General features: G+C 40.1%; 1 protein-coding gene across 2 annotated transcripts in view; it reads left to right on the plus strand.

Moving 5' to 3' along the window:
* ARHGAP6 (Rho GTPase activating protein 6) overlaps window positions 1–19,910 on the plus strand; it is a 488,293-nt gene that overhangs the window by 105,461 nt on the left and 362,922 nt on the right. The window lies entirely within an intron of this gene.

Genomic DNA, 19,910 nt, shown 5'->3' on the forward strand with positions numbered 1-19,910 from the left:
CCCTCTCAAGTTCATATGTTGAAGCCCCAATTCATTCCCACTATGATGATATTTGGAGGTGAGGCCTTTGGGGGTGATCAGATCATGAGGATCCTCATGAGTGGGATAGGGTTTTTATAAGTAGAAACGTGAGAAAGATGATCTCCCTTTCCAACATGTAGGGATACAGCAAGAAGACAGTTTTTCATAAATCAGAAAGAGGGCTCTCACCAGACATAGATCTGGTGGCATCTTGATCTTGATTTTTTATGTCCAAAACTGTTAGAACTGAATGTTTATTGTTTAAGCCACCCAGTCTATGGTATTTGTTATAGCAGCCCAAACTAAGATACCTGGCTCTATTTTTCTTTGTAACATTTACATAGCATGCATTGTTTGGGTATTTATTTATTGCCTTCCTTTTCTCTCCCACTGTGTCTCCACTGACCGTAAACTACATGAGGGCATCTGCTTCATTTCTTTAGAGTTATTTCCCCAGAACCTAAAACAGTGCATGGTACATAGGCATGCATCTGTAAATTTTGGTGGATGAATTTGAAATGAATTAATGAGTTGTTTATACCATCAGAAAACATGTTTTACAAACAGGCTTGTATTCTGAGACACCTTTCTAGGTTTGTCCTTCTTTTGGTTGTATGGTTTGTCACCCTTTTGGTTGTATGAGCCTTTTCAGGACAAAGATTCCATCAGAAACTTTTGTTGTCCCCAGTGGAGCCCAGGGCAGCCTCATTTGCAGAGTAGTTGCTCAGTAAATTCTTATTCATTGAAAGGTTTCCTAAAACACCTTCCTGCCAGGATTGCCCTTGCTTCTTGCCCTGCTTCACCACATTTTCCAACCTCCGTGTTTTCCTTCTTGTGTTTTTGCCAGGTCCTCATACGTCTTTTCCCTTGTAGGTATCTATGGGAGAGGGAGGTTACACAGAAGCATTTGTACCCCTACTCTCAAATAAATGAGGTGGGCTCAGATTCATTTTGTATTATCCATACCACCAAAGACCAACTACCAAGAAGGTTATAAAAGTCAGAGAGTATTTTTTTTCTATTTTTGATGAAATGCAGGTCCTCTTTTTAAAAACCCCAAATCTCTAACTTTAAAAAAAAACTGAGTAAGATGATTCTTCAAAGGAATTTCTGGGTGATTACATTTAGATTTTTGCCATAGTTTTTTTTTTTTTTTTTTTAGCATTTTTGGCAGCTTTTGAATATAGTACATTTCCACAAACTCAATGCCCTAGAAATGTCTTTCTGAAATAGTTAAACCCATGTTGATATTAATGCTGAACTCAGTATCACTGCCTCCCTTACCCAAAGGAGCTTGGCCAGTCACTTGCCAGCTGAAGCTGGCCTGGTATTTGCTGACACATTTTTCAAGAACTGATTGTGCAATACATGTTGATATTCTCTGTTCTTCTTCCTTCCCTTATTCATCCATTTGGCTCCTTCCTCCTTTCCCAACTCCCTCTATTCCCTCCCCTGTTGGCTTTTTGGAATCTATTATCTGCTTTAGTAAACCTAGTGGTAAATTGCCTCAAGGATAAAAATACTCTGCATTTCAAATCAGAAAGGACTGTTTTTCATATTTCTTGAGAATCTTGTTCTGTCATAAGTCTTATTTTAAAAAGTTTTAAGCAAGTTCTTTTTTGTTTGCTTGAGATTGGATTTTTCTACTCCCAAGCCTGATGTATCACAAATGAAACTTTGAAAACATACATTCTCACATCCTTCCTCACAAAACATATCCTCAACGAATAGCTGTCATTTTCGTTAGTAGCATTGTCGTAATATTACATCAAATAAACTCCTCCAGATTTTGCTTCTATTTGTATTATCTTCTCTTACAGATCGTTGAATTACCTCGCTGTAACAAAGCAGGACAAACTGGCTGGCTAAAACAGCAGCAGTTTTTTCTCTCACAGTTCTGGAGGCTAGAAGTCTGAGAGCAAGGTGTTAAGAGGGTTGGTTCTTTTCAAGGGCTGTGAGAGAAAATCTGTTCCCTGTGTCTCTCCTGTTTCCTGGTGGTTTGCTGGGCCATTTTTGATATTTCTTGGCGTGTATGTGCATCAGCTGTATCTCTGTCTTCCATCTTCACATGGTGTTCTCCCTACACACATTTGTCTCTGTGTCTAAATCTCCCCATTTTACAAGGACACCAGTTATATTGGATTAGGACTCACTCTAATTACCTCATTTTAACTGGATTATCTCTGTAAAGACCCTATTTCTTAAGGTCACATTCTGAGGTCCTGGGGGTAAGAACTCCAGCATATCTTAGAACAACCCTTTAACACTCATCTTCTGAAAATGGAAACTCTGGGTTTAGTAAATGGAACCCATTTTCTTCTTTATCAGATCTTTAATTTTGACTCTTTAGATACAGTAAAACTTCATCTGAATAGGATGAAAGGCTGTAACAGATGGAATTTCCTAATTTACTGAGAATTAGCCTGTAAATGACACTGTGAGTTACCAGCTCAGATTCCTCCATTAGAATATACATTACTGAAACTTTGATGACTAACAGACTTTCCGTTCAGTTTATAATTTCCATCCTGCCCTTGCACTCTTCATCCAGGCCCACATTCCATTTCACAAACTCACCTGCCCATAATGCACAATCAAGATACCCTAGTATTATCTGTGACTTTTGTATAGGTCCCTTTTCCCATATTCTAATCACTCTTCCAGCTCCTGAATCTTGCATCTCTCTCTTGCATTTGTATCGCTTCTCTGAATTTCTTCACTCACCCTCCCCTAAAGAATTTGTCTTAGATATACTCTACTGGCTCTCACTGTCTCAAATCAAGTAGTTAGTTGGGCCACCCTGGGTAGCCCTTTGCTAGGTTACCACTGCCAACAAGTCCACCCACCAGCACACAGAACAGACCCTCTTAGTTTCTCCACAAAGTGGGGAATTTGACAGAATATATTGTCATCTCGAGATAAGTACTGTGATAGCCTCCTAGAGTTTTTCTGTGTCTCTACCTTGTCTGATTTGATTAAGGTGCAATTATTTGAATAATCTTTATAATGCATGATTCTCAAAATTCGATTTGCTGCTCAAAATTTTTCAAGGTCTTCCCCTCCCCAGTTGCCTATTCAATGAGTGCAAATTCCTCAGCCTGACATTTCATCTTCATATACCTGCTAGAGCTCCAAACCAGTGGCTCTCAGTCCTGGCTGTGCATTGAAACCACTTGGGGAAATTTATAATTAATTGATGCCTGGATCTCACTCCCAGAAGTTCTGATGTAATAAGTCTGGGGTACATCAAAAATTTGAAAATCTCCCTAAGTGATTCTAATGTTCAGCCAAGGTTGAGAACCACCTATTTAGAGCAACAGGTCTCCAGTGTTAATGTACACAGTAATTGCTTGGTTCAAATGCAGGCTCTGAAATTCAGCAGGTCTGAGGGTGATAGAGTGAGCTTTCTGAGATCCAGGACCACATTTTGCCCATCATTGTGTCTCCAAAGTGTACTGTAAAGATTCTCAGTGAATATTTAACAACTAAATTTTTACCTACCCACAACTTTCCCACGTTTTCCTCTGCACAGTGAAGTCCACGTAAACTTAGGCCTACCTCCTCTTGGAAAAATATCCACAACCACAACCAGAAGGCCAGCATTTTCTTCATTCATTCGTTCATCTGTTCGACCAACATTTACCAAGTACCCTTTATGGCCAAGTACTGGGCATTGGGCTAATAAGATGACGTTCCTGCCCTCAAGTTTACATGTTGGTGGAGGGATTATACTGTAGACTGGCATTTTATAGATTTTCTGGGCAAGGACCAGGTGTTTTGTTCCAATCTGTTTTACTTTGGTAAAATACAAAATTCGGCTCTTTGGTGTCTCTGCAATGTTGAATAAAAGTTTCTAAGTGAGTGTTCTCAGGTTCTTCACTTGTCATGGGAATGGCAGAAACTAGTTTTTTCAGGATACAGTAGTCCATGGATCCCACTCTGAGTACCTCTGCTCTAGCACCTTGCCAGACAAAGTGGAGTCTGTGGACCGGCTGCACCAGCATCTCCAGCAGCTTCTGAGAAATGCAGAAACTCGGGTCCCAGCCCAGGCCTGCTGAGTCAGAATCTGCATGTTAACTCGATCCCTAGAGGACTTGGATGCACATACAGATCGAGAAGGACAGATCCAGTGCAGTGGCTCTCAACTTTGGCTGCATATTAGATTTCTCTGGGAGCTTTAAAAATTTCACTGACCAAGCTGTATCCCAGACAAATTAAGTTAAAATCTCTGGGGTTGGTATCCAAGCATCAGTATTTTTTATAACTCCCCAGGTGACTGTGAGAAACAGCCGTGAGAACCAGTGCTGAATGATTCAGAATCTAGGAGGTCCTGGAAAGTGGCTGCTGTTGCTCAGTCGTGTCTGACTTCTTGGTGACCCCATGGACTGTAGCCCGCCAGGTTCCTCTGTCCATTTCTCAGGCAAGAATACTGGAGTGGGTTGCATTTCCTTCTCCAGGGGATCTTCCTGACCCAAGGATTAAACCTGCATCTCCTGCATTGGCAGGCGGATTCTTTACCACTAAGCCACCAGGGAAGCCCAGAAAAGTGGTTAACCCATTGCTTTAACCCTCAAATCAGCTTAGGTTTCCAGAGACCCATTTGTCACTCTCTTCCCTTCTCTTAGGAAAGTCAGGACCAAATACAGAGTATTGTGTGGTGGGCAGTTTTAGGAGGACTGCTTGGGTCAGTAGTCCTTCACCCTTCTTTGCATAACAGTTTGTGAAATTGAACAGGTTCATCTTTTTTTTTTTTTTTTCATTTATTTTTATTAGTTGGAGGCTAATTACTTTACAATATTGTAGTGGATTTTGCCATACATTGGCATGAGTCAGTCATGGCTTTACATGTGTTTCCCATCCTGATCCCCCCTCCCACCTCCCTCCCCATCCCATCCCTTTGGGTCTTCCCAGTGCACCAGCCCTGAGCACTTGTCTCATGCATCCAACCTGGGCTGGCGATCTGTTTCACACTTGATAATATACATGTTTCAATGCTATTCTCTCAGATCATCCCACCCTCGCTTTCTCCCACAGAGTTCAAAAGTCTTGAACAGGTTCATCTTTAAAATGTGGTTTCAGGGGCTGTCTTTTAAACTGGGCTGGATCCCGGAGTGTGCATTGGAGCACACTGCACACACTTCATTGGGGTGAAGACCAGCAGCTATCCTTTTCCTTCTTCTTTTTAAGGGCAGAGTCTGCTCCCAGGAAAGTGTCTGGAAACACCAGATACTGTCTTTTCCAGCCTCCCTTGTGGCTTAAAAATGGCCCTGTGACCCAGTTTTGGCCAGTAAGATGTAAGGGCATGGTGCTGAGGAGCTCTCTCCCTGATAAAAAGGAGAAGCACAGGAGAAAGTCTATTAGAGGTCCACACTGATGCCCACTCACCTTAACTTTTTAGTGTTTTAATTTCTACCCCTGGCAGCTCAGACTACCCCAATTGGTTAAAGAAAGAGAAGGGACTGGAAAATAAATCCTGTTTAGAAATATTCCAGTATCTTCCTCCAAATGTGGGCCATGGACCAGCTGCATTCGCTACACCTAAGCAATCATCAGAAAGCAGCATCTCAGACCCCGACCTGGACCCACAGAATCAGCAAGATTCCCAGGTGATTCCTCTGCACACTAAATTTTGAGAAGTGGTGGTCTGTAAGAGACAGTTTTCTTTCTGGAACAGCTTTGTAACACCCCTGATGCTTCTGATGCCGTGTTAGGTAGGCTTGCCACAGAGGGGGCACCACCAAGAGTCTAGGCACATTCTTCACTTGGGAATTCAAACATCCATTTTCACACTGCAGTGTAACTGTTGTGACATGTTCCATTGGAAAGTCACTACCTAGATGCCATCATGTCGAGCCACAAGCTATTTTTAGGCTTTCTGGACAGGCCAACGATTCTGCTGCCCAAATGACTTCAAAAAATGTGAGGCTGAAACATTTCAGATTTTCCTGTAACCCTTGCTTTTGAAATAATGTCTTGGGTGTTTACTCTTGAGTTCAGCCCCGTTGTACTAACTAAAGAGACCCATGCATTACTACGTCCCACTTAATACGCTGTGCGCCTCGCCCCGCCCCTCATCTTCATTTACCAAGATGTGTCATGTTTCCTGGCACTGTTTTATCTGAGAAACAGAACCAGAAATGGATTTTATATGCATAACATTTTATAGATGGTCATCATCTCCAGTTCAGATGTTTCTTGGGGCTTGAGATAGGAAAGAACATTGAATGTAGACCTGGAAAAAAGAGGGGGTGGTGGAGGTTCAAGTTTCCTCAGTTTCTGCTAGAGGAGTGTGGAAGCTGCCAGGAAGTGATTAACAAATAAGTAGGCAGCCACCTGAGACAGTTCATGAAGCCTGGAAGAGCAAGTGTGAAAAACAAAAAAACACAAAAAACCCCCAGCAACACATGCTCCTTCAAAGAGGAGAAAAAGGCCTTGGGAGAAGGAAATTACTTAAGTCTAATAGAATTAGTCAAAAGTGGTTTCCAAATGTGCTTCATTATTCCTTGCTTTGTAACCCTCTGAACACTAAGCAACACTCTCATGGAATCTGGGAAAAAAACAGATGTGAGTTTAGGCTTAATACTTTCTTAATCCTTGGGCTATTATAGCTTATAGCATTTTATAGATACATATTTGAAGAAGTCTTGCTACCATAATTAAATTCTTCCCACCATAATCATTTTAAAGGGCTTAATGGATGGAGAAAGACATTTACGTACAGGGAGTAATCTTTTATTGTAAACCCAATAAATGCTGGGCATTAGGGATATAAATATAAATAAGATAATGTTCCAGCATAAAAGGCAAAAACAATATATAAATCAGGAGTCCCACAGAAGACAATAAAATAATCCTTAAATCATAGTTCATTTCTTAATTCTTCCAGTAGGAGAAGGCCCTTGTTTCATATTTTTCTTTATTATTTTGAAGGCAGGACTTCAAAATAAATAAAAACAGAAGGTTGGCGGCAGGCAAATCACAGTGTCTCCATTCCTGCATATCCAGATGGACGTCACCCAAGTTTACCTTCTTAAATTCTTACCTCTTTTCACAAAAACGTAATCATTATTACATTGTGCTACTTCACTTTTTTAAACTGGAAGGAAATATGCAATTGATGATAAGATACTCTTTGAATAATAAACTTATTAAAATTTCCTGACTGCAATTTGAGGTGTTACATTGAGCCAACATCAGCTCATGCAGTGTTCAGAGCAACTTTTATTCCTATTTGAGAGATGTTGAGACTGGATTTAATGTATAATTTTCAACAAATCTCAGCTAGAAATGAAGGGATCCAGTCGGGGTGTCCATTTGACCCCCAGGTTTAAGTTTCTAAATGTTGGCTTGTACACTGTCTGTTTTGTAATCTGGAACTGATAGGTGATGAGCCATCTTGAAACCCAAATCTGTTTTATAAAAAAGTGTTAGTTTTATCTGAGAGAATTAGCTCCTATATGAAAAAAGTCTGAAGGAAGGAAGCTATACAGCTCCCCGAATTTTTGTATTTTAAGTTTAAGGGTTATTGAACTTAATAGGGCTATTATTCAATCTGATATTTACAAATAAGCACAATATCTACTTGAAGTCAACGATTGTTGAAAGGTGTCATAGTTTGGAGAATGGAATATTGATTTGCCAAATAGGATGTTTCTTATTCCTGACAATGTATGTAATAGAATCATGGAACATTTGTAGTTGCCAAAAATAACTTCCTATATTATGTAGAGCACTCCCCTCCTCCTTTATTTTATAGATGAGAAAATCAGAGAAGGAAAAGCATTTGCTCCAAGCTACACAGCTTGCTACCATCTGAGAATAGTTAAACCCGAGAGGTTGTCTATTCAACATGGTGATAGATCAATCTCCAGCTGAACATTAAGTGTAATCATGAGCTATTTACATATTTTTGGTAGGAAGTTTCAGGGTAATGAGATCATTTCTTCAAAGATTTTTCTTGTTTATTTGTTTAAGGTAATGTTTTAATTTCTGCCAAATAGCTTCAGCCCTATTGGAAAACTTGGATTATGTAAATCTAGCATGAAATATTTATCATTTCTTCTATTTGCTGAAATGTTTGATCTTCTTACCACTGTATAGGAACAGGCTGGATTCAGAAAGGCTGATCATTTATTCACAAGATAGAAATCACACTATGCAAATGACCAACATGTCAGTGTGAAATTAAGTTCCACCAGAGAACTGACAATATGATATTGACCCTTGCTTGAAACAAATAAACAAGATGGATGATGGAGTGAACTCCATTCCAAACAGAATACCAACAAGTATAATGAAAACTTAAAAAGACTCTTGTTCTGGGTGCCAGATTTTTCAACCTCAAAATAAAGTGATTATGAAGTCAATTTCTAAATGATAGGGATAACCCAGCCTCTAGAGCTGGTTAGAACTTTGGTCATATTCTTAAGGCCACTCAGGTTTTTGGCATGCTTTAAACATTTTCCACTCTGTTCCGCATATAGTAAATCCCTGACTTCTGACTAAAGTTTGGCCTGTGAAATTTGCCCTGTACATGGGTTTTAAGCATTCAAACATTTTATGTTCTCTGAAATAAACATTAATTTGACTTATAGACCCCTGCTGTTGATGTATATCCTATAGTCATATATAAACTTTTTTATTTTTTAATTTATTCTTTATCTTCCCCCTTACTGAGCATTATCCATCACATGGACAGTGCACATTTCAGAAGTTTTATGTATCACTTTGAATGCTTCATAATGCCAAATGTCTAAAAGTATTTAAACCAGCCTAGATACAAGGGTTGTTGGCAGCCCTAAGACTGAAAAAAGAAAGAAAGTGAAGTCACTTAGTTGCTTCTAACTCTTTGCGACCCTATGGACTGTAGGCTGCCTGGCTCCTCCATCCATGGGATTTCCCAGGCGAGAATACTGGAGTGGGTTGCCATTTCCTTGGGGATCTTCCCGATCCAGGGATTGAATCCGGGTCCCCCGCACTGCGGGCAGACTGTTTACCATCTGAGCCACCAGGGAAGCCCCAAGGCTGAAGGAACCTTCTAAGTCATCAAAGATTGAGTTAAACTGAATATAGTCTTAGCATTAAAGCAATTTTCCTGTATTCTTATTCTTTGAAAATTGGTATTCTATCTATGAGTATATGGACTTGACTGCATTGCTCAGTTCCTTAGGGAATCTTGATTTCAACAAAGATTTTTTTACTTTTTTTTATTTTTTCATTTATTTTTATTAGTTGGAGGCTAATTACTTTACAATATTATAGTGGTTTTTGCCATACATTGACATGAATCACCCATGGATTTACATGTGTTCCCCATCCTGATCCCCCCTCCCACCTCCCTCCCCATCCCATCCCTTTGGGTCTTCCCAGTGCACCAGCCCTGAGCACTTGTCTCATGCATCCAACCTGGGCTGGCGATCTGTTTCACACTTGATAATATACATGTTTCAATGCTATTCTCTCAGATCATCCCACCCTCACAACAAAGATTTTTAAAACTAAGCAAATTTAAAAGTTAGCACTAGAATTTGAAATTTCCTCTTCCCTTTCCTACACACACACACACACACACACACACACAATTATTTGTAGGGTTTAAGGACCGCACATATAGCACACTGTTTAGGGGTACTGTCTTTGGAGTTAGGCAATCTTGAGTTAGATTCAGCTTTGTCACCCACTTTTGGCATTGGCAGGCTCCCATCCTCATGTGAGCATCAAAGTGGGGGAGGATAACACTTACCTTTGAGCGTTAGGATTTAATTAAATAATTTGACCAAAATACTTTTGCATCTTCTAAACGAGGGTCTCTTAAATTTGGCCCTACTGACATTTGGAGCTGGATCATTCCCTGTTGTGAGACCATCCTGGGCACTTACTAGAGGATGTTGAATAGCATCCCTGGCCTCCACCCATTAGAAGCCACTCACTACCCCCTTCACTTCTAGTTGTGAAAACTGAAAATGTCTCAAAACACTGTCAGATGTCCTCTGTGGAGCAAAACTTGCTCAGGTTGGGAGCTGTTGCTCTAAAAATAAAACACTCTCATTTTTGATAAAGCAAAGTAACTGTTAGCCATTCAAAGTCTTTGAAGAGAAGGAACCTTGGAATGAATCAAGCCACTAAGGACATTTGAACTGAGAAGCTGCACCAGGCAGAAGCACTCCCAAGCCCCTTTAAGAGCCCTGAGGGTCTTCTGTCTACATTTCCTTCCCTCTTGAAATTCTGTTAGTATCGAAAATGAGTCACCACTGTGTAAATTCTACTAGCTCCATTTTTCAAATCATTACTTCATCTCTCATTTGAAACCCCAGGTAATAAAAGCTATTCTTTTTTATTACCTCCCCCCATACATATTTCCTTTCCTACTTGAAAGAGATACTTTCTACCCCATATCTTTTTATAAAATTTATTTTAATTAGAGGATAATTGTTTAATTTCTTTTAATTGGAAGATAATTGTGTTGGGTTCTTTCATACAAGAACATGAATCAGCCATAAGTATACATATGTCTGCTCCAGTTTGAACCTCCTTCCCACCCCCACCCCTCTAGGCTCTCACAGGTACAGCGTTGAGTTCCCTGTGTTAGACAGCAACTTCCCATTGTGTGTGCTTAGTCGCTCAGTTGTGTCCGACTCTGCGACCCCGTGAACTGTAGCCTGCCAGGCTCCTCTGTCCGTGGGGATTCTCCAGGCAAGAATACTGGAGTGGGTTGCCATGCCCTCCTCCAGGGAATCTTCCCTGCCCAGGGATCAAACCCAGGTCTCCCGCATTGCAGGCAGATTCTTTACCATCTGAGCCACCATTAGCTATCTATTTTACATATGGTAATATACATGTTTCAATGCTACTTTTTCAATTTGTTCTACTCTCTCCTTCTCCCACTGTGTCCCAAGTCTATTCTCTATGTCTGCATCTCTATTCCTGGCCTGCAAATAGGTTCATCAGTACCATTTTTCTAGATTCCATATACAGGCATTAATATATGATATTTGTTTTTCTCTTTCTGTCTTACTTCACTCTGTATAAACAGGCTCTGGGTCCATCCACCTCACTAGAACTGACTCAAATGTATTCCTTTTTATAGATGAATAATATTTCATTGTATATATGTACCACAACTTCTTTATCCATTCATCTGTCGATGGACATATAGGTTGCTTCTGTGCATGTGTGCTAAGTCAGTTCAGTCCCGTCCAGCTCTTTGTGACTCCATGGACTGTAGCCTGCCAGACTCCTTGTCCATGGGATTCTCCAGGCAAGAATACTGGAGTGGGTTGCCATGCCCTCTTCCAGGGGATCTTCCTGATGCAGGGATTGAAGGTACGTCTCCTGCAGCTCCTGCATTGCAGGTGGATTCTTTACTGCTGAGCCACCAGGGAAACCCAGGTTGCTTCCATTGTAAATAGTGCTACTATGAACATTGGAGTATATATGTCTTGTTTAATTATGGTTTTCTCAGGGTATATGCCCAGTAGTGGGATTTCTGAGTCATATAATAGTTTTATTCCTAGTTTTTAAAGTTTTCTCCATAGTGACTATATCAATTTACATTTCCACCAACAGTGCAAGAAAGTTCCCTTTTCTTCACACCCCCTCCAGCAAGAATTGATTTTAGATTTTTTTGATGATGGCCATTCTGACTGGTGTGAGGTGATACCTCATTGTGGTTTTGGTTTGCATTTTTCAATAATGAGTGATGTTGAGCATCTTTTCATGTGTTTTTTGACCATCTGTATGTCTTCTTTGGAGAAATGTCTAAGTCTTTCACCCACTTTTTGATTGGGTGGTTTGTTTTTCTGGTATTGCACTGCATGAGCTCCTTGTATATTTTGGAGATTAATCCTTGTCAATTTTTTCATTAGCAACTATTGTCTCCCATTCTGAGGGTTGTCTTTTAATCTTGCTTACAGTTTCCTTTGCTGTGGAAGAGCTTTTAAGTTTAATTAGGTGGCACTTGTTTATTTTTGTTTTTAATTTCCATTACTTTAAGTGGTGGGTCAAAGAATATTGCTGTGATTTATGTAAAAGGGTGTTTTGCCTATGTTTTCCTCTAAGAGTTTTATAGTTTCTGGCCTTATATTTAGGTCTTTAATCTATTTTGAGTTTATTTTTGTGTATGGTGTTAGGAAGTATTCTACTTTCATTTTTTTTAATACATAGCTGTCCAGTTTTCCCAGCACCACAATGGCTATCTTTTCTCTATTGTATATTCTTAACTTCTTTGTAAAATATAAGATGCCCATAGGTTTGTGGGTTTACCTCTGGACTTTCTATCTTGTTCCATTGGTTTATATTTCTGTTTTGTGCCAGTACCATACTGTCTTGATGACTATAGCTTTGTAGTATAGTCTGAAGTCAGGCAAGTTGACTTATCCAGCTCCATATTCAGGGTCTTTTGTGTTTATATACAAATTGTGGAAAATTTTTTGTTCTAGTTTTGTGAAAAATGCCATTGGTAATTTCATAGGGATTGTGCTGAATCTGTAGGTTGCTTTGGGTAGTATAGTCATTTGCACAATGTTGATTCTTCCAATCCAAGAACATGGTATATCTCTTCATCTGTTTGTGTAGTCTTTGATTTCTTTCATCAGTGTCTTATAGTTTTCTGTATGCAGGCCTTTTGTGTCCTTAGGTACGTTTATTCCTAGATATTTTATTCTCTTTGTTACAATGTCTACGCCATATTTTAATATGTCTATATGTTGACTTAAATACAATCATTGCTAAAAAGATTAATATGTGCCAGTTGATCCTTGAGTCTGCCTCCAGCAAGCCCAAAGAATTTTTAACTTTGCATCTTAGACTCAAAGTCTCTTCAACCTCGAAGAGAGTCTTTCCTTGTCAGCCTTAACTATAGGTTCAGATCTCATAGATAGTGTATACTTGAGGTGGAAATGAGAGGGGAGTGGAGAAAGTAAACCCCTTTTTGGAAAATGAAGTCTGCTCTCATGCCTTCCCATCATACCTTTCTGAATGTCTAGCCCCAGTCTGAGACTTGGATTTGGGTAGATTGCTTGAACTGGGAGGTTAGGGGTACGTGCATGGAATAAATTGATCCATAAACTATAGAAGATTTTGTCCACCTCTCTCCTCTTTTCTCTCCCCTTGTCCCTCCTCTGATTCCACTGGCATGAGGACTGGCTTCTGGGGAATGATCTGACAGGCATAGAATTTAATAGTGATTTTCCCCACCATTATTTACAGCTCCACAAACAAATAGTCTAAGTGGGGTAAAGTCTCACAACTTTAAGATAGACATAATTCACAAAAGGCTCAACATTTGCATTGATATGCCTTTAGTTCAGTTGAATTGACATATTGGAAACCAAACAGTTATATGATGTTTATGGAGATTTTTATAAATGTTAACCAATTCAACACCAATTCAACATATTAAATAGATGTGGTTGGTATTATTATTTATCCTCATTCCACTCATAAGGAAACTCAGGCACAGAGAGGTTAAGTAACTTGCCAAACGTCATAAAGCTAGTAAGTGGTGGCACCAGGAGTCTTATTTATTGAGCAGCTACCAGATGTGATAAGCCTTGTATAACAGAGATAAGTAAGAAGACTGTAGTTTCATGGGAGACCTCTAAATTGTTAATACCGTGATGGAGTGTGTGTGTATGTGTGTAAGTATGCTCAATCATGTCCGACTCTTTGTGACCCCAAGGGCTGTAGCCTGCCAGGCTCCTCTGTCCATGGGATTTTCCAGGCAAGAATACTAGAGTGCGTTGCCATTCCCTTCTCCGGGGGATCTTCCCTACCCAGGGATCAATCCTGCGTCTCCTGCGTCTCTGGGTATTGGCAGGCGGATTCTTTACCGCTGAGCCATCAGGGAAGTGCCCCTCCCCCTCCCCCTCCCCCACTCCCACCCTCTAGTCGCCGAGATAGAGTGGTGCAGTGCTATTAATCTTGCGTTTTTATTTTCTGTATTTCTGATGGCTTGACCTCTGGAACCTTGCTGTCTCTGGAGGGAAATGCCTGTCCCAGGCCTAGTCAATTCCTAATTACAGTAAATAACTCACCTGCAAGCATGCCTTTCATATGCAAACTAGCCAATGCAGAGCTTGGACTCCAACCATTTCTTTTATAGGGCTCTCATGCTCCAGGTCCCTACTTCCCAGCCCTAATCACCCCAGGGCAGACACCAAACATTAGAGACAGTCTTGCATCCTCTGAACCTATTTAAATTATTTATACTAGCCAATTCTAAGGCTGCTTACAATGCCTAGCCTATTCCTTTCCTTGAAAACCACAATAAAGGGTCTTGCCCACGTTTTCCCTTTGCTCTCTCAGCCTCCTGACTGACCCTAGTATTTCCCTGTGTGGCCTTGTGTAGTATGGTGTGCACCTAACTCTTGGGAACCTGTGAGTCACAAACTATCTTTTCAATGGCAATTTTCTCCTGATCTATTGGCTTCACCATACTTGAATGGAGAAGGCAATGGCACCCCACTCCAGTACTCTTGCCTGGAAAATCCCATGGATGGAGGAGCCTGGTAGGCTGCAGTCCATGGGGTCGCTAAGAGTTGGGCACGACTGAGTGACTTCACTTTCACTTTTCACTTTCATACATTGGAGAAGGAAATGGCAACCCACTCCAGTGTTCTTGCCTGGAGAATCCCAGGGACGGAGGAGCCTGGTGGGCTGCCGTCTATGTGGTCGCACAGAGTTGGACACAACTGAAGTGACTTAGCAGCAGCAGCAGCATACTTGAATAATAATAAAATCTCCTTTTAAAAACAGTTGTGTGCCCATGAAGCTCCATACAGGCACATGGGAGATGAGCACTGCTGGACATTGCTTTCAGGCCACTCAGATGTACCACTGTGCCACAAAATGCCATTCTTATGCCATTGTTCATCCATAACCGCAGTTTGGCCCCCCACTGCCCTGGTTTGTGTAACAGATGACTGTTCATAAGCTGCAGTACATAGAGCCATCACTTTGCTCACACAGTGTCGCTTATAAACTGTTTCCAACACCGAGTGATTGCTTTGTCCCTTCCTTATCTGAAGGATCACTGTGCCTTGTTTAAAGAAACAGTCTTTATTGAATTTTCTGCTTATTCTCTTGGGGCCATGTTGGTGGCAATTAGCCATTTCCAATGATGGAAGCCACTGTTAGCTACTGGTGGGGAACTGATCACGTTTAGAGGCCTCTGCGTGGGATCTAAGACTCTCTTGAACTAGACTTCATTTGGTCGAGGAAAGACAGTTATCTGTCAAATGGATAATTTAGCTTGTGGAACTCTTCCCAACTTCCAAAAGGTGAACATTTATCTTGATTATTGAAAAGAAGATTCTAGAACTGGGTCAAAGAGTAGAACGAAATGTAAGGTTTCTTGTAGCAGAGAGCCCCTTCCTTTTCCTACCAGCTTTTTTTCCTAAGGCTATAGTATTGATTCTCATGGTGCTTTTACTAAATTAATTATTTTAAATATTGCAACTGCTGATTGTTTTGGTCCCTAGAGACCCAATAAGCTTAGAGCTAACTGGTCTACCCTGGCTAGTTATCTCCCTAACACTTATTGATTTTCATCCTACATGAATTTAAAAGATCTTAGAGACTAAATTAAGGGATAGTGGCTGGAAACAGAGTGTAGGGAAAGCATGAATATATGTACACTGCGATTACAGGTCAGTGTAGGCCTTAAGTCACATTCCTTTCTGTATCCTCAGCACCTAAACAGTCAGTGATTAGGTACTCTGCTAACATTAATTGAATGAGGGTGTTTTCTGATGTTAGATCGCTTAGGCTAGTTAAGAAGTGGGAGTTGTGGTCTGGATCTCTGGGAAACATTTCCTGAAAGAATGGGAAGAAAATGTTTACCCCCAAGTGTCTAAGTTTATGTCCATGTGGGTGGCTAAAGGGTCATCTGTTCAATAGGGTAGCAGCTAAGCACAATTACAGATAAATTAACTTTCTTGGAATCAATGGAATAGTTTTAAGTTTAATTCATAGAAATGAAACAAAGCCCTTACATGGATCTTGCCAAGAAAGTAGAGTAATATTCTCAAGCTCTCTACACTTGCTTGTTATAAGTAAGTTAATTATCTCAATGTTTCATTTCTTACTCAGAGAGTGCTGCTGGCATCTGGTGGGTGGAGGCCAGAGATCTTACTAAATATGCCACAATATATAAGATAGCCCCCACAGCAAAGAATTATCTGGCTTCAAATATCAATAGTGCCAAGTTTGAGAAATGATCATCTTTATTTACACGGAACAACTGGATTAGTTTCCAGGAATCTGTGCTGAAAATTGAGTGTCCAGAATATTAAGAAATGGAGAAAATGATTGTTTAAAATTAATATTTAAAAAATTACAAACATTTTTTGAAAAGCCAAATGGTTTTCATTATTGATGTCTTACCACTGAGATAATATACATAGCTTTGATCCCTGGGTTGGGAAGATCCCCTGCAGAAGGAAATGGCAACCCACTCCAGTACTCTTGCCTGGAGAATCCCATGGATAGAGGAACCTGGTGGGCTACAGTCCATGGGGTCACAAAGAGTCGGAGTGACTTCACTTTCTTTTCTTTCTTTCTGCCTTTAAGAAATTCAGTCATTGGTTACTATTGTACATGTTTGAGACATTAATTCTTTATCAAGTAGAGAAAAAAGTTACAAAAATATTGAGTTCTCTCACAATCTTCATTTAAAAAGCCTCTGGGTCTCCTCTCTGGGCAGTTGACTTTTTGAGAACAGATTTGTTGCTCTTCTTCTCCTAGAGATAAATTTTATTGGGAGGTGCTCAACCACAAAGGGCTAAGGAAAGCAAAGAGAAATATAGTTCAAGATCTCAGAGTCCCTTTTCATTACCAGATTTAATTGGGTTTGGACTCTTTAAACATGAAAGCATGATATTCTGATAGTTCCTGATGTCTCAGATTAGAAGAAATTTAGTATGACTGATTCTTTTTCTCAAGTGATCTGCAAGACCAGTGAGCCAGTTCAGTGTACATATTCAGTATTTAAAATATCAAAAGTAATGTCAATGTATGACAAAAACCACTACAATATTGTAAAGTAATTAGCCTCCAACTAATAAAAATAAATGGAAAAAAATATCAAAAGTCACTGTTAATCATACCATAATTAATTTTTATCTCTTTTATTTGTATATACCTTGGGCTTTAGAGAGCTATGAGAAAGAACTCTCCGTACCTTGTAGAAATGATGAGCATATATTCACAAGGAAAAAGTCCCCTTTCTGTCACAAAGGATACTAGAGTTTTTATTTATATCTGTGTCTTTAAAGTGGGTTCGTGAGTCCTATGATTCTCAAAGTATGGTCTGAGGAACTTTTTAGGGTTTCTGAGTCTCAGGAGTTCCTTGGGGTCAAAATTACTTTCATTATAATATGAAAATATTACTTGTGTATTTAACTCTCATTCTTTTAGGAGTCTACAGTAAAATTTTCACAAGATTACATGGTGTGTGATGATTGATCGTGTCATTACACTGTCAGCTAATGGAGTGTGTTCTTATGTTCTAAAACTTTTTCAGTTTTAATTACTAAATCAATAAATAGTATACATAAAAACCACATAAATGCATGCATTTAGAGCCCTAACTACTTTGTAGGAGCTTAAAGGGGTCCTGAGGCCAGAAAGTTATGAGAACCACTGCTTTAGTGAATGACAGAGAACATGAATCAGGTTAAACAAAAAATCAGGGCTCAGAATACTTCAAATACCATGGCTAATGGCATGAGCCAGCATCATCTCTTATTACTTTGTAGATATCAGGGTAGCAAGAGGCGCTTGGATTCTGTGAGGAGCTTGAGAAAACCAGAAGCAGTTGTTTCTGAGTTATTGTTTCAAATGCAGTGTCTAATTCGGAGTTCTGATATCTTGGCAGTATTGACATTTTGGGTAGGATCATTCTCTGTGGTGGAGGTTGTCCTGTGCATTATAGGGTGTTTAGCAGCTGCCCTGATCACTGCCCATTTGATGCCAGTAGCAACCTCCAGTTGTGACAATAAAAAATGTCTCAAGACATTTGTGAATATCCCCTGAATAGGTAATTACCACAGTTGAGGACTATCTCTAAAGGCTCTGTTGTTGCAATAGGACATTTCTGCTCACATCCTATTTTCCAGAATTTAGTTACATGGCCATTCCTAACTGTAAAGGAGGCTGGGTAACACGACATTTTAGTCTAGCTGGATATATGCCAGCTTAAATTGAATCCTCAGAAGAGAACAAGTATCAAGAGGCAACTCCAAGCCTCCATCATTCATGAAGAGAGAATTCATGTGTGAAATATTTGTGATTATGATGGTGCTTTCTATCACCTTAAGACAAAAACAAGTCGTTGGATTTTGCTAAAGTATTGGGTCTAGAAATTTGAAGGTTCTTTCAAAGAAACAAATTCTAACTCATAATTTTCTTTTAAGCAAAGCTCCTATTATGCTGTTACTTGGGAGAATTAAAATACAGCATTTATCCTTGGTGGATAAAATTCAAATATCAGGAGCAAATATGAAAATAATTGTACAGACTCTTTACTTTCTCCTAGTCATATTTTGGTCCAGAAATATGTTTTCTTGTGTTTCTTTACACACCAATAGCTAAATTATTTTTCATTTTTCATTAAGATTTTATCCTCTCTCTTAATGGTCATTGTCCATAAGAAACAACAAAAAAATCTATCTCTTAATGAAAGTTAGCATGATTTGCATGAGGTTCTCCAAGAAGCTGGATCTGAGTCTAGGATTCAAGTTCTAGGAGGTTATTTGGGGAATATGATGGGAGGAGTAGAGAAGAAACATGAGACAGAGAAGGAAGAAATCCAATAAAGAGTGTATTATAAAACAAATTTCCACTTTAGCCAATGGACTACAGTCCCTTTAAGGAACCTGAGAGTCAGTATAGAACATGTGTCAGAGTTATCCCACCCAAGGGCAAAGAAGCTGGCTGTTTATCCTCCAACTCTCATATGCCATTGGCTCTGGGCTACATCCAGAGACACGAACTCCCCAGCACTTGTGGCCTGTGCTATGTCTCGAAGAGAAAGCCCTTAGGCAGGTGGTTGCAGACGTGTGCAGTAGGGCGAGCACTGTGTCTGCTCCGCCCTATAAGCTGGTCAGCTGGCTCGGCTCACTCACCAGGCTCTGGCCCACCAGCCTTGTTGTATGTTATGCTATGGGATTATTGAGGTTGGCTAAGCAAAGGAAAACCAGCTGAAACAGGACCTCAAAAGGATGCTAACAGAATACTTGGATGAATAAATGCACAAATTTCATCAAGTTGATGATCACAAAGACACATAATTTAACAAAAACATGAAACTAGTTTGCAAGAGCCATAGCAATACAGCTAAACATTCCACCTCAAAGGAGATCTGCAGAACAGCAATGGGAAGTTGAATGTTTTTGCTGTCGTTTAACTTGAACATATCACAGATCCATCCCCTCTAGGACATTAATCAGGGACATCTTTGCACCATACTTACTGTCAGATGTTAGCCAGACCTCAGCTAATGAGCGTCTGGAATGCAGCCCCAGAATCAGTGTCTGCTTCAACACAGATGGGCATGGAGATGAGAGAAGGTGGGTGTTTTTGGAATGTGGGGAAACAACATGGTGACCTGAAGAAGCGCACATGCCCTGAAAGCTTCGTTAACAGCACAGCAAAGCTGTTGTTCCACTGAGGCCTGCTAATTTCAGCAAGAATGCTTATTATTTTGAGCATGTGCTGTGCTAAGTCACTTCTGTCGTGTCCGACTCTTTGCTACCCTATGGATTATAACCCACCAGGTTCTTCTATCCTTGAATTTCTCCAGGCATGAATACTGGAGTGGATTACCATTCCCTTCTCCAGGGGATCTTCCCAACCCAGGGATCGAACCTAGGTCTCTTGCACTGCAGGCA

This window comes from Cervus canadensis, chromosome X, assembly GCF_019320065.1.
Source record: "Cervus canadensis isolate Bull #8, Minnesota chromosome X, ASM1932006v1, whole genome shotgun sequence".
NCBI lineage: Eukaryota > Metazoa > Chordata > Mammalia > Artiodactyla > Cervidae > Cervus > Cervus canadensis.